Source organism: Ambystoma mexicanum, chromosome 6p, assembly GCF_040938575.1.
Source record: "Ambystoma mexicanum isolate Mex_15411 chromosome 6p, UKY_AmexF1_1, whole genome shotgun sequence".
Taxonomy (NCBI): domain Eukaryota; kingdom Metazoa; phylum Chordata; class Amphibia; order Caudata; family Ambystomatidae; genus Ambystoma; species Ambystoma mexicanum.
The window spans coordinates 95015330-95030953 of record NC_090935.1 but is presented as its reverse complement, the minus strand read 5'-3'; the positions used below and the strand labels follow the sequence as shown (position 1 = coordinate 95030953).

The following is a 15624-nucleotide window of genomic DNA, read 5'->3' as shown; positions in this document are numbered from 1 at the left end:
TATATATATATATATATATATATATATTGTTGGGTGTCCTGACCCACGTTTGGACTATCATGCTGCAACATTTGGTGCTGTGGGCTTAGAAAATCCAAGATGGCCAAAAAGCCCACAAGTGCGCCAGAATCCAGGAGAACCACGCAGTTTGTGCGCACACCAAAATGGTTACCTAACTTGCCACCCACCAGTGTAAAGAAAGATCTTTGTTAACAAAATCCACTGTTACTGATGTCAAAAAGTTGCTGAAATCGTGGCTCATTGGACCACTTTAAAGATTCAACTCTTTTGTGGGGTTCCACATAACCATCTTACTGTAAGGAGCCCCATCAAAACAATGTTAAGCAAGGATTTACTACCATGTAAGAACCATTCCTCTTTAGAATGCATTAATCCAAGAAAGATCCCAAAATTGCATGCAGTACCAAGAAAATCCTCAAGGCGGCTCTAGCGGTCTAAACTCTGACAGGAGAACTGAGTGCAGTTGCTGACAAAGGGATTTGACTCAGCTGACTTCAAAGGCTGCATTTTAATTAAAAATTAGCCACCTGCTGTTCCCAGAGGCCTGAAGCCTGGGAAACCCTCTCACCTCTATAGATTCACACCAGGAGTTAGAATCTCACATGACCTCTTGATTGATAGAAGGCAGACTGGCTGGGAGCCTCCTGGAGACCACACAATAGGCTCTTGCAATTGAATAGGATATGTTGATTTTGACTGTTTCCTGTCAACAAAGGCCTACCTGCCAGAAGACACATGTGACAGACCCACCCAAGTCTTGGAGGCGGACTCCAACACTCTGAGAACTGAACTGAAAGCAAAATATATATTTTACAGAAACACTGATAACTCTTTGTAATCAAATGACAGAAATGTATAACTTTGAGAGCCTTAATTTAAAAAATGTACCTTCAATTCAAGCCCAAACTCCAATTTGTGTGATGTTCTGGGGGCAAACTAGCAGTTAAGAGGGTATTACTTAAAATGTCTGCATGTGAAAAGTCTGATACTTCATCAATTAATGCCTGCATGCCTGGCGCACATGTGTATAAATTTGAGTAAGAATCTGATATTGGTAACCTGACCAAAAAGTGAAATATGTTGCCATTTCTGAATGCAAGCTCCCAGGAAGAGCAGATTTGGACAGGGTATACCTCCTGTGATATGTGATGGGTGCATGTAATTTTATACAAATGTGTACCTGTGCAAATATGTCTTTTGGGTCAAAATATAGATTGTGTGCAATTTGACAGGGGTGGGTTCTCTGTACCATAAACTGACCTCATCATGATGACACTTCATTTCATTCCCCCAATCAAGGGGAAGAGGATGAAGTGGCCAATGACAAGTGGAGAGGGGTAGAGCCTAGTGATGCTGCACACACACCCATTTTCAAAACACATAAAAGCAGACAGTCAGGACAGATAGGGACTTTCAAATCCATTTGCTGCGGGACGCTCTGCCGGGAAAATCCATACTTTACCTCCATCAATCTCTAGAGAAAGCTGTGCAGAAAGATCCAGACTTCAAATCTATCAATATCCAGAACCAGAGACCCAGACCAGACCACTGTTAGCAGAACCAGAGAGCTGACCCAGATCACTGTGAAGTGCCGAGACCAGACCAGAGTCCAGTCTAAAACCTGACCAGATCCGTGGCGAGGCCCATTCTAACTCAAAAATATATTGTGAGTACCTAGCAGAACGGTGCAGAACCAATCTCTTAGTTAAAATAATATAATTCAATCTATTTTAATCTAACCAGAACTGCCTCCTAGAAGTTGTCACCTGTCATTTGCAAAGCTGTCACTTGTCTTTTTGAACTTTAACATTTCAAATCTGAAAAACGACCTTTACCATATCGCTCATATCTCCGTGACCGTTTGTCTTAGAGACTTGCAGTAACTTTCCTCTGAAAGCTTAGAATCTTAGCTTTCCTACGAACCTGGAACCGCATTCCTACCCCCGATACTTTTGCCGCAATCGCGAAAAACGCACTCGCGAATTTACCACGATTTGCAAATTTCTCCACGTGTGAAAACAGCAGTTTCCTTGCTAAAATTTCGTTTGCCTCTTAAGAACCATCCCTGAATCATTGCTAGAGTGAGCCTGGACTAATATTAACTAGATACCACTCACCCTGAACCTCAAGAGGGAATTAAAAGCATTCTAGCATATTTTTTACTTCATTGCCAGCACATATAAAAGCATTTTGGGCCTGTGTTTCCAACTTCTGTAGTGTAAGCTTGCTGGGGTGAACTGAATTACAGTTGATTGCATTTCTGAGAACTGTGTGCTTTCCTTCCATTTCCTTGCATTGCATAAAGGGGGGAGGGGATTGCCAGAGAAAAGTGATTACATTGTTTTGTTGAAATCATATTGAGTATTTTCTGTATTGCATTTTTCATTCATTCAACCTTGCATTTCCTTGAACTATATAAAGCATTCTCTACCACCTTATTCTTCTGTTCCTATTCACAAGTGTGCCAGTGCCAGACTATCCATTATTGATTACTGCTCATATTAAGTGTCATATTCAATTATTAAATTATTATAAAGTGTGATATATATATATCTATTGTTTAAATTATCAAATAAACCTTTTAACTTGCAAAACAGAACTACTTCTTGGCTCAGTGGGGTCAGGGGGATTCCAAGAGAGGGGTGTTATATAGGGGTAGTCATCCAGAACGCATGAACTGGACATAAAGATATATCAATAAGGGTTTCCATTCAGTATCCCAGACTAGGCATTGACTTAGCTGTAGTGTTGAATTGAATCCTCTTACAATATATTACCATGTTTTCGGTGCTGCCTACATAGGTAGTGGTCATTATTTATGATGTCACTTCCTGTGCTGTTATCAAATGCAAATTAAGGGGCCTGCACTTAATTTGCTGCACTTGGACCCGCAAAACCTAGGACCGGCCCTGATTAGACGGCTAGCCAGCAGGGAGCTAAAACACTAAATGCCCACTAAAAATCTGTCACCAAGGGGCTGTTGAGGAGGAACCAGTGTTAAAAGGCAACGAGGTGATAATCAGTGGGCATTTAGTATTTCCGCTCCCTAAGGGCGGGCCGTCTCATGATAATCGGCGACTATTAATCACAGGGTGTTTTTCTTTGTCCCCCTTTAATGTATGCATCCCAGTGGAGCCGTCTGTCTTCCACTCTAAGCAAAGGGGACCCCCAACCATCCTGCTGACAATGGCCCAGCACATCTACAGCCGGGCCTGCCAATAGGGCCTACCTGGGCCTGACAGAATATTTACAATAAGCACCCCCAAAGAGCCCAAAATGCTGCAGCTATACCCCCCAAGATGGCAAAGAATGCCACACATCACCCCAGCTCTATGAAGAATCCATTGGCTCTGGGTCAAATGCTGGATAAAGTTCAAAACCTTGGGCCTCATTACAAGCACAATGGTGTGGTAAAAACAGTGGTAACAGAGTGGTAATTCTGTAACTGCCACATTAACACACCACCATACTACACTTTCGGCGGTGAAGTGGAGGATTTACCTTGAGGTGAACCTGCCACTTCACTGCCAAAAATCAGCAAAATCAGCGGAATTACCACCGGCGGTAATTCAACTGAAATCCCCATGGAGTCCTATGGACTCCAATACATGGGGACTAAGACTGGCTACTGCCACTTGTAATCCAGCGGTAAGTCCACTGAAATCCCCATGGAACAACACCGCCACCACCACTTGTAATCCGGTGGTAAATCTGCCGGACCAAGTGGCAGTAACAGTAAATACGTTTGGTGGTATTTTCAGCAGATTTACTGCCGAAAATACAACCAAGCATGTAATGAACTTTCTTGTGTTCATGCCATCGTTGCTTCCACAGCAGATGACTAGACTATGCCAGGAAGAAATTCATCCAGTGAAAGCCGGTTAGAAAACGTTTACTAAGGCACACGTCACATGACTATCAAGGAGGAGTCCTCTTTCTCGTTCCTGTCAATCTAACTCAGAGGATTAAGTGGGATGCTAAATTGAGGTGGAGCTCTCATTAGGGGGCGTGGCCTAAGTATGTGTGTAGGTAGGCCATTCCCCCTAACGAGAGCTCTCCTCACCAAGGAGGGGAGAGTAGGGGAGCTGGGGCACACTGACATTATTAACTTTGGTGCGCCCAGCCCCATGTGACACTGGTGAGCCCCACCTCTCACACGCAGCCCTTTTATTCAAGGCGTTGCATGGTCAAAAACCACAGGCTCCTTTAATGAAAGGGCTGACTGCTGCGTGATGAGTCTGTACTCCAAAACATGAGGAGAGACTGGGCACTCCAGCCCTCATCCTGTTTCGGAGTGCAGAGTCAACTTGTAGCCGTGTAGCTTAGGAGCCATGGTTACACTTGCTGTCTGCAGATGTCAGTACTTGGATATATGACATTGCACTCAGTGTCATATAACCCTGAGTGTATATTATTTTTCTTTAAATCACAGCAGACTTTTGTTAGGGTATACCCCCAACTATTGGCTAGAGCCAATGTTTGCTCTCTGGAGCGCTGGACAGAACATGTCTTGCCAAGAGTGCTGAGATCAGCTCCTTTAGAGACTTGTGAGGTAACTGGGTAAAGGACACTCAGCCGCCATTTCCGGACTCAGCCGGTTCTTGCCGGTTGCAACAATCGCACATTATTTCTTAGCAGATGTGCATAAGGGGGCGGTGGCTCAAAACCCCCCGCAGGAGGCCGGAAGTCAACGGATGGAATTGATGGACCAGGAAGGTGAACAACGCGTGACTGCCCGTGCAAGAACTACCGGAGAACAGACTCTGTTGGAGCACACACAGGCCCATTGATCAAAAGGGGGCGAGTTGGAGGGTGGGTCGGGTTGGCTCAGGTGATTGGGCAGGGTGGGATGCTGTGTGTTTGTTGGCTTGAATAAATGGAATCTGATTTGTCCATTCCTTATCAAGCTATTTAGTCCCTGGAGAACATCAACAGCTCCCTAACTCAAGCAACCTTCCCATCAACCCTAAAGAGAGGATATATCATCCCTCTACTAAAGAACTAAAGAAAACTACTAAAGAAACCCACCCTGGTTTCCGACAGCCCAGGTAACGCCCCATCACCCATCTCCCCTTCCTTGGTAGGATCATCGAGAAAGTGGCAGCCATGAAAATGCGGCAACACATCCACACCAAAATTCTACTCCAAATAGCACAGAGACGGCAACCGTACAGATGGTCGATGACGCCCTCAACATCCTTGAAGACGGCCACCCCTGCCTCCTGGTTCTACTCAACCTCTTAGCCGATTTTGACACAGTAGACCACAAGGTTCTCATGGACAACCGACATCGGCACATAGAGATCAGCAACCTTGTCCTACGCTGGTTCAAGTACTACCTCCCCAACCGCGAGCAATTTCAGCAGATGGACTCCTCTAGATCGCCAATGCTACGTGTCACCTGTGGAGTCCCGCAGGGTTCCATCCTCTCCCCAGTGATCTTCAATCTTATACATGGAGCTGCTGGGAGCCCTCCTAGCCACACACAACTTCCACATGCACCAATATGCCAACGACAGATAGCTGTACCTCAAGATCGACTCCATCAAGGAAATCCACAGGCGCATAACCTGCCTCTTGCTGATCCAGTCTTAGATGTCCAGTGCATACATGAAGCTCAACCCCTTCAAGGCTGAATTTCTACTCTTCACCAACAACACCGAACACCCAGACATAAAGACCTGGCTATCAACCATGAACCCTGAGGGCTGCACATCTGAGCTCACCTCCTGCACAAAGTCCCTCGAGTTCCACATCAACAAACATCTCTACTTCAAGAAACATATAGCTAAGAAAACTCAAAACACCTTGGTATCAGCTCTCCCTCTCTCCCTCCTGCAGAAAGTCAAGCCCTTCCTCCCTCCGGACAGCTTTAGATCCACTGTTCAAGCACTGGTCCTTTCCCACCTGTATGGGGTCAATGCACTCCATCCAAGGCCTCCCATTGTACTCCATTGTGCCCCTGAGAAGTGTCCTACACACTGCCGCACGCCCCATCAAGGGCCTACACAGATACAGCTACATTACCCCGGCCCTCATCGACCTTCACTGGCTCCCACAGCACACACAAATCACCTTCAGGTTTTGCTGCATCATCTAAAAGGCAGTCACACTCAAGTGGGGCAGCTACCACGAGGGGTAACCCAGTATCTGCGGCAGACAGTGCACCACCAGAAGCGAGGACATGTGTGGACTTGAAATCTGCTGCACACAAAGGAAAGGACCAGAAAACAAGCCTTCTCTGCCTACACCCAAGACTATGGAACCTCCTCTCCGTCAGCATCAGACTCGCGCCTGTGCTCCTACAATTCAGAAAAGAACTCAAGACCCAACTCCTCAAGGAGTCTCTTCTCAACACCTAGGCCATCACGTCGCCCCCCGTGCCACCTGACTCGCTAGATGCCGCCCGTCCCTCTCCTCCCCGCCACCCTGTACAGCGGTACCCCTCCTCTGTGTCCCTCTGTATCCTAACTCCCGCTGTATATCTGTTCTGTTGTTACCTATGAAAAGAGCTCTGTTGTGTATCTATATTGTTGTATACCTCTGTGAAGTGCTCTGTTGCCTCTCGAAGCTTGAGCCGGCCTCAATAAATACAATAATAATAATAGTCGTCTCGTTTTCTTTACTTTGATAGAATTAAGAGACTGACACCACCCCACAATCAACATAAAATGGAGGCCAAAACAGTAAGAGCCACCTCATTCTGATGAATGGAGCTCTACCAGTTCAGTCCGGCACCAAGCTCCAATAAGAGGACTCCTCAAGTGGCCACAACCAACCTCATTTCTGCCAACTACCCAACTCACCATTCATCCTAGTAGCACGTGGACCCCCCTCCATCCCCCCAACACATGACGGCGTTATCCCTACTAGCACTGCCCCGCCACAATAATACAGGCAGAGCAGCTCGGAACTCCATTCATGGCCCATAAAGCATTAGCCCTGCCAGGTACACACGCCGCACTCCATAAGGGCATGCCCGCTGGCATCTAATGGACCTTGTGTCTTCCTACCGGATAACACATCTACCCAAGTGGCACTGCCACACATCACATAGACCCACATTGGCAATCAGGAGGACTAATCGACACCATTGGGTTCGTATCTGCCTGTAGCCCTCTAACTACTCTACTCTCGCTTGCAGAAACATGGGCAGACCCTGCCAACATGGCAGGGGGCACCGTATAACAGCACTGTACATTGAATCCACTGGGCCACCGTCACCGCTACTCAATCCCTCTCATCTACCCCATTCCCATGAGAACGTTCCTCTTCCCCTCTACCAGACTCTCTGTGCATGGCACACGACCCCCATCACATTAAGATGCGACACTGGGAACTCCAATTCTACGTAACGGTAAAGCTGGAGACCAAAGAGGTTGCGTGACAGGCACAGGAGCACGCAGGTTTGACTTTGTAGTGTACGAGTATAACTCTAGTTACAATCCTCACACATTTTATTTTATTTATTATCATGATTGGTTTATTTCAAACCTTTCAAATTAGATCAGTACATCAATACATCTCCAACTCATTAAAAAACTAAATCAAGACTTAGATTCCCCAATCGCCTTCCAAAAGATAAGAACAAACATCAAAACATAAAAATATCACCATCACCTTGAAATTAAGATCAAAACTGAGGTTCCATATTCAACATCCTACTGACTCAGAGTTAATTTCCTGTGGGGGAGGTGTATTCAATTACTTACTATTTGGGAGTTTTAGGGCGTCTTCCATACATTTCACGACCCCTATAATAGCTTTTTTGTTGTGGCCAGCCAAAAAAGCATTCCAACATTCCTCTCACATTCATTTATCAAGAACCGCCCTCCAAGTGGTGAAGCAGCTTCTCGTGCAGCATAATACTGTGGCCGTATGAGCCCCGGCACTTATTGTCTCAGACTCACTCTTATGATGAAGTGGTGATAGTCAGTGCACTCATCAACCACACTGAGCAGGTGCGAGCTGTGGTGGAACCACAAATATGTCAACACTGTGGAGAGCAGCTGTGGGCGGTGGCAGCAGCGGGGAGGATAGGGAGGAACTGCCCACCCCGGCAGTGTCACAGGAGTGCTAGAATTTGGGCCATGGCCCTTTTTTGTTTCTTTTTTTTTCTTATTTTTTTTTTACAAATTAAGCACTGGCCGCATACATTTGGGCTGCACGAGTGCATATGTTTTAACTGTATGTGTTGCGATGTTATAACATCCGTACCACTTGGGCGTGACAGCGTCTGCCTGTGTAAAGAGTTTCATTTCAGAAACTTGACAGCAATTTATTTATTTATTTTTAAATTTGTAGAGCGCACTGCAGTACGCGGGCATCGAGGCGCTGAATGTGCTTGCACTTTAGAACAGGTGATTCTGGAAGGCGTCAGAAGCTCAATAGCTCTAGAAAGCTCTCACCTGCAAATAGAAGGACTTACCCCCGAAACAGACGCTCCTGTTGAGAGGCTCCCTTCAAGGGAACATTTGCACACCCGCATAATCATGTACTTCCCAGGGAGCAGTCAGGAAGGGTTGTGCAATGTCATGAGGACGGATGAGAAAGGGAGGAAGCTGCACAACAAAGCGAGATGTTGCATTTGGACTCTCCCCTTTAACTCCAGAGATGATACTGCAGTTCAAAGGTCATAGTGCCGAAGCTGCATTTAGGTTGACCAGTTGCCAAATATGGCATGAACAATTCGTAGTTGCATTAACAATAACCGACAATGAAAAATCATTGTATCAGAAACTTCGCAAAGAGTTTAAAGTTACTGCAGGAACGCAAGGTCTGGGTTAATGTGATCACTTGAGCCAAGAAGAGGCTTATATAAGAGGCTGCATCTACGAAACCAAGAAACCAGCCAGGACACACAGGTGCGTATCACACTCAATGCTTATGGAGGATAGCGAAGGCTGCACGCATCTGCAATCACACTCTACTCTATGACACATCGCACTACACCTCTGCCATAAGAATGCAGTTAGCCCCGTGCCAAATTCCGGTCTAGCTGGGCACATAAGGCGTCTTGTGCACTCGCATACTCTCCAGACTACCTCACAGCACCCATTCACATGCCAGCTCGACATGGGTAGTTAGCTGGACACACTCATTGTAAAGTCCTCTGACCAGAGTCGGCCTTAGGGCAGGGCGGGTGGGCGACCGCCGGGGGCGCCATGGTCCCCCAGGGCGCCATTAGCCCCCTAGGGCGCCAGCTCGGGGGAGCCTTTCAAGGGCTACTCCGAGCTGGCGTGCTTGGAGAAGTGTCATTTTGAAATGAAATGCGCTCGCAGGAGCGGGCACATTTAACAACAATAGAGTGCTGGCACCCTATTGAGATCATTACCACCCTGCGGCAGCGCAGGAGTAGGGCCATTTTCGTCTTAATGCAGCACTCTATAGTTGTTAAATGCACCGGCTCCTGCAAGCGCATTTCATTTTAAAATTACATTTCTCTCACCACAAACAGAACCATTTGGCGCCTCCAACTCCCCCTCCCCCAATTGACCAGGGGCACGGTGGGAGGGGGGCACCAAATTGTTCTTTTTCTGGCCGGGGCGCTGATGCCACTAAGGCTGGCACTGCCAGGGCTGGACTTAGGGCAAGGCGGGCCGGGCGACGGCCCAGGGTGGCATGCCCACCCCCCCAGGGCTCCATTAGACCCCCACCACGCCAGCTCGGGGGAGTCTTTCAAGGGCTCCCCCGAGCTGGCGTAGTCGTAGAAGGTGCGGCAGGCGCCCTTTTGTTATCAAATGCGCGCATGGTGGCAGGGCGCATTTAATAACAATAGGAAGCATCAGCACCCTATTCACATGATTACCGCCTCGCTCCAACGCGGGAGCGAGGCGGTTTGGCTTGGAATAGCATGAGCGCCCTATTCCAATGATTAACCCCCTGTGATGCGCCGGAGCGAGAAGGTAAAAAACAAATGCGGCACATCCTGCCCCCTCCCCCGTCCGCCCTGTGTTTTCCGCTACGGTCTTAGTCACATGCCCTGATGCCGGCTGCATATTCACATGCAAGAAAATCTCACCAGGAGTGGTGGGCTCATCGATGTGGCCTCCGCTCCCTGTTCCTGGTTGACATGATATGATATGTTATTTATAACACACTTAACACCCATAGGTTTCTAAGCGCGGACCCAGGGAATCAAACCTGTGTTGCTCTATGTCATCTTGCTTCCAAGGCGAGCACGCTGCCCCTAGGCTATCCTCCTGAGACATGACTACTCTGCATTCTTGAACGGATTCATGAATTTCTTGACACAGAATTTGCTCGCCAAATTCTGAAATGGCGGACTAGTGGGATGGGGGAGGGGACAAAACCCAATTATCACAACACTAATCCTTCACCATTATGTAACCTAGTCCTCCAGTTTGTCCAAGATCACAGGAGATTTGTCAAATTGAGTAAATAAAATGCGAGTTCATAATAATTTGTTTTGACTTTTTCGTACAACGCATCATGGCACGGATTTGCGCTTTTGTATCTGAAAGGTGTTATACTCGTTTTGGCTATCGCCAAACTTCAAAAGGCTTAAGTGGTCTTGCAGAGAGGCGGTCGGGGAGGGCGCGGTGTAATTCGCTCAGGGCGCTGCCACCGATAAGGGCAGCCCTGGGGAAGATGTTGTTACATATACTCTTACTGCAATTTGGGGCCCGTTTGATGACTTGTATGTGTATATATGGCTGCCTAGTTCATTCATGCAAAGTGCTTCCTCCATTGCGCTGAACCTTCCCTTTGTTCCATTTTGAGCCCCGCAATGTTGTATCAATATAAATGAAAAGTGACATTTGAGACTACGAGTATTAATTACATGCTGCGATTCAGTCCTTCATACTCAGTGATGGGATATTCCAAATCATGGGCAAGGTTGGGTGCAGAGTGAGGGTAGAGAAATCCATTGGCCCGTTGGTGGAGTCTGGAAAGAAACAACTGCAATTCTTTTGGGGTTCAGGTGAAAAGAATGCAAGGATATACAAGTGGAGTGTCATGGTGCGTGGGGTAAAGGGTGAGAACGATAAGGCTTGCAAATCATCAGTCGAACTGTCGTGGGATCAGTGGTCAAGATAAGATTTGGAAGTGGCAGTATTTTACTCCCTATTTTTTAGAGTTGGGAGTCAAATGATTTTTTTAAGGAGTAAAAATGTAAATCCAATTCCCAATGACCGTATTTTATAATCGAGTAAAAATGTTTTAACTGAGAAACATACATGTTTTTGTAATAGTGATTTCTTTGCATCTAGTTATTCATGCACATTAAAAGATACAGGCTTACTTCTTCCGATCTGGCATTTATAATAGTAGTTTCTTCCTGTGGGACCATGTGCACTATTGTTCCAAACACATCCATGGAGCTGCCAGGGTGAAAGCAGGAGCACAAGATTCTACAAGTCTTTTTCTGATTTTTTTGTTGAGGGTATTTGTACTCCCTAGTTTTATTTTTGGGGAGTTTTTGCCTATTTATAGGGAGTAAACTTGTCCGATACACGTCTTATCTGTAGGGCTGGGTGGGATCGCTCACAAGACGCAAGAGAAACTTCATAACAAAGTGGAAAGGGGGGAGGCAAGATGAACCCATAACACCCAAGAAGGTGGGTATGTGGAGACAGAAAAGGAGAGAACCAGGAAACGTCCCAGACAGAAAGGAATAGATAGGGCACTGTTCGGCAATCTGAGGGTCTCCAAGAGTTAAGGACTACAACTGTCATCATTCCTAGCCAGCAAATGCAATGCTGATCAATTATGGGAGTTACAGTCCAAAACATCCGGAGAGACAGAGGCTGAAGACCCCCTCGGATAGGGTAACCCAATGTGTTGAAAATCGTAGGCAAAGGTAGAAGATTCGGACGAGGGAAAGCTGTGGAATAACCTGGCAAAGTGAGGCGATTGGGAGTGGAGAGGCGAGTCTCAGGGGACGGGCCGAGCAGAAGCCAGAGGGAGAATGGGGCAGAAATGAGCAAGAAAGTCTCAAGACATGCTCAGAGCTGAAGGGGATGCAATAGTCCAATAACCTCATGCCAATCCGCCCAGAAAGCTCAGTAACTTAAGCACTTGCTTCATAGAAGAGCGTGGAGCCGACATTCACAAGTCTGAATCCCACCAGGGCCGACTCAGCCTTTCATCTTTCCAGCCCATAATAACGCCTATTACCACAGTACTTGGAGGTGGGTAATCTCGCATCAAGAGCTATGCAAAGTGAATTATTCGTAGCAGTACTTAGCCATTTCTTCCCAAGAAGACCCCCTCATCTTTTTCAAGGACTACTTGAACACATGTACTTAAGTACTCACAAATCCCAAAACCATGAGTTTTATGAAAGTATAAAATATTGAGTTAGGTCTCTCTGCTGTCTCATCAAAGTTTGCTCATCCCTCCTGCGCTGCTCCTATCCAGGATTATTTGTCCCGCCGTCCCCCACCTCCTTTCCCTATTGCCCACCCTAGCTGCCTCCCTTCCCTTCTGTCTTCAGCCTCTTCCTGCCTCTATTCAAAAGCATGATCTGCTTTCTCTGTCTCCACACCACGACATATGTCCCGATCTTCCCTGCATCCTTCTAAACCCCTCTCTCAGCTCACTCCTCGGTATCCCTCCTAGCTGCAGTCTCTTTCCAGGCTCGCCTTTCTCTCGTCTCCTGCCTTCTTGTTCCCTGCTATCCCTCTCCTCAGCACGTCTCGGGATCTCCTTCTGTCTCCCCATATCCCTCGCTCCCTTTCCTACTGCACAGCCTCAGCAACTCTATCTATCTCTCTCCCTCCTATTGCCTCTGCTTGCATCTCTCCCTCTTACCTCTGTGTGTCTCGTGCTCAGCTCCCGCTGCAGAGCGCATGCGTTGCACGCTCACCCGTGCATTCCCATAGTAACGGTCAACACAACCCTCGTGGGACTGCGCATGCGCCAGCCCTCACTTCCCAGTCCTTGAACGGGGCTTCTGTCTCCTTGGCAACCGACGAAGCTAAATTGTGGATGGCCACAGAGTCTGCATGCTCCACCCCTCCACACACCAGAGCTGACTCCGAAGGGAGCTCGCGGAACAGTTAATACCAGGAGGGCGGGACAAAGGGTTGTGACGTCACACATACATACTCATCCTTGCAGTGAGAGGCGGCTGCGCAAGGCACTATGACATCACATATACTGTCAGCTTCCTGCCGAAACTAAATGTTGTCGCTGATGAGAAAGGGGTGGGAGGTGCGGGGGGGGGGGGGGCGGGTAACTGCCTAGGGCACTCAGTGTCAGCTGCTCACCCTTCCTTTTATACATGCCCACACGAAAAGTTTATGTGTTTGGTTTTTAAATGTGTTTTAGATTCTTATATATGTGTCCTCGGGAACTTTCGGGTCTTTTTAGGTCTAGCTAGAGAGAGCATGCTTTCCTATTGCAGTAATGGAGCTTAAAGTTCTTCCAGTGATGACAATCCCCAAAATGCATTGAATAAAGTGACATCATGTGCCAGATAGCAGCACGGAAAGTGATAACATATGAGGTCTGTCCCCAATGACATCAAAGGAAGTGGCACCACGTGACTGTTGTGTACCCGACACATAACCGTGCAAGGTGGGGTGCGGCTCAATAAAGCCGGGGCAAACTTCTGGTGAGGGAGCGAGCGGGCCAGGTGCAGACTGTGACCTGTGTGGCGTCTCAGTTATTGTCGCCGCGGCGAGTGGTTGCTAATAGCGTTCCAGCCTACCCCATGCCTGAAGACAGAGTGCAGGTAACATGAGCACACTAGTACCCTCACAGTGCTGTGAGGACACAAGGATTGTGTTTTCAATTCAACACATGCTGCAAACAGTGAGAAGATTGCAGGAAAAATAATCACTCTGGCCATCGCTGCAGGGGTCTGACACAAGTGACGACATGGCTGAAGGTATGCTCACGCCCAGGCCAAGCACACCCTCAAGAATGGCGGCTATGCTTAACACACCCCAACCTCACCTTTTGACTTGGTCAACCACCAAACGCTTTGCCACCACCTGAAATCTGCAGCTCACTTTTCCGACGCAGCCACTGCCTGGATCAGCTCCTTCTTGGCTAACAGAACCATGAGGGTCTTTTCTCCTACTGACTCGGCTGAACCCTCACCAGTCCCGTGTGGTGTCCCGCAAGGCTCTTGCGTGTCCCCAACGCTCTATAATGTATTTACGAAGCCCCTTTTCGATATCCTTGACTATCTGGGTGTCACGTATACTAATTATGCGGATGACACCCAGATACTCATTCCTATCTCTGGCGACTATCAAACTGATAGCAAAACCCTCAATGAAATATATGCAGTAATACAAGCGTGGATGGCACATCATGGACTTTGTCTCAATGACGAAAAAACTGAGTTGATTATCCTTGGTACTCACGCTCAACTAAAAAAACAAAATACTGCTTTCAAATCGTTCACTATTGATGATAAGCCCATCCCTGTCTCTAAAAATACTAAAACCCTTGGTATCTACCTCAATGCCACATTATCCATCACCAAACAAACCAATGCAGTAGCGTCTTCAGCCGCCTACACATGTAAACTTATTACCGCATGTAGGCCGTTTATCTCCACTCCCAACTGCATTACTCTTGCTAGAATATTAGTCTTGTCCAAAGTAGATTATTGTAATGCCCTCTACTTAAGCACTAGCCGCAAAAATATTCACAAACTACAAGTAACTCAAGATAACACCATTAGGGCAGCCCTCAACATCCCTAAGAAGTCGCATATCTCTGAGACTAGACGTAATCTGCATTGGCTCCCAATAGAGCACAGAATATCCCTCAAAGTTCTTGCCCTTACCCACAAAGCCAGGGCTAACCTAGCACCATCCTATATCTCTAACTTACCCCACACACATCTACAAGACCACTTAGAACAGCTCAAGTTAACACTATGTCTATACCAAGTTTCAAACTCCATAACTCGGGAGGAGTTCATTTCCCTGTACAAGCCTCAAAGCTATGGAACACACTACCTGTTCCAATCAGGTCTGTAACCTCCTTCAACCTATTTAAACGCAACACCAAACGTTGGCTTCATGACCTGGACACATTGACAGCTTAACATCCTAGAGCTTAGATTTACTGACTACCCACTGTACATATTGTAAATAATATTACTATCTGTCTCACCTTCGGCCCACCGCCTTAAATGCAACATGTATGCTTGTACCTGTAATACCAATGTATGTATTTATTTGTAACCGTAACTATTGTAACTGTTGCCTACTGCTTGCTAATGTAACTGTACTCTTCTGTAACATGATCAAAAAACGTACACGCCCATATGCCCCTGGGCCTGGTTGCGCTTTATAAATAAACCAAATACAAATACAAATACAAATACAAATACAAATACAAGGACAAAGTGGGGTACCCAAATTGCTGACCGTACACTGAGCCATCGTCAGTGGGATTCAGATGGGCCATATGACTCCAGAAATTTGAAATGGCAATGGACTGCAAAGACGTCACTACACCCAGGAAGATGAGGTGCCACCTTTTGTTGAACGTAGGGGATGATGTGCTACACATCTTTAACTCTCTCGCCACAGGGGATGGAACAGACGTCTACAGGTCGTCGAAGGACGCCCTCACAGCACATTTTATGCCACAATTAAACCCGGACTACAA

General features: G+C 47.0%; 1 protein-coding gene across 2 annotated transcripts in view; it reads right to left on the bottom strand.

Annotated features, from left to right (window-relative positions):
• Positions 1 to 15624, bottom strand: part of SPAG8 (sperm associated antigen 8) — a 419928-nt gene that overhangs the window by 244256 nt on the left and 160048 nt on the right. The window contains exon 1 of one of the 2 annotated variants that reach the window (XM_069626774.1): positions 12799 to 12962. The exons of the other annotated variant lie outside the window; for it this stretch is intronic. The gene's annotated coding sequence lies outside the window, so the exon portion shown is untranslated. Of the gene's footprint in view, positions 1 to 12798; positions 12963 to 15624 lie in introns of those variants that run through there. 2 annotated transcript variants of the gene reach the window in all.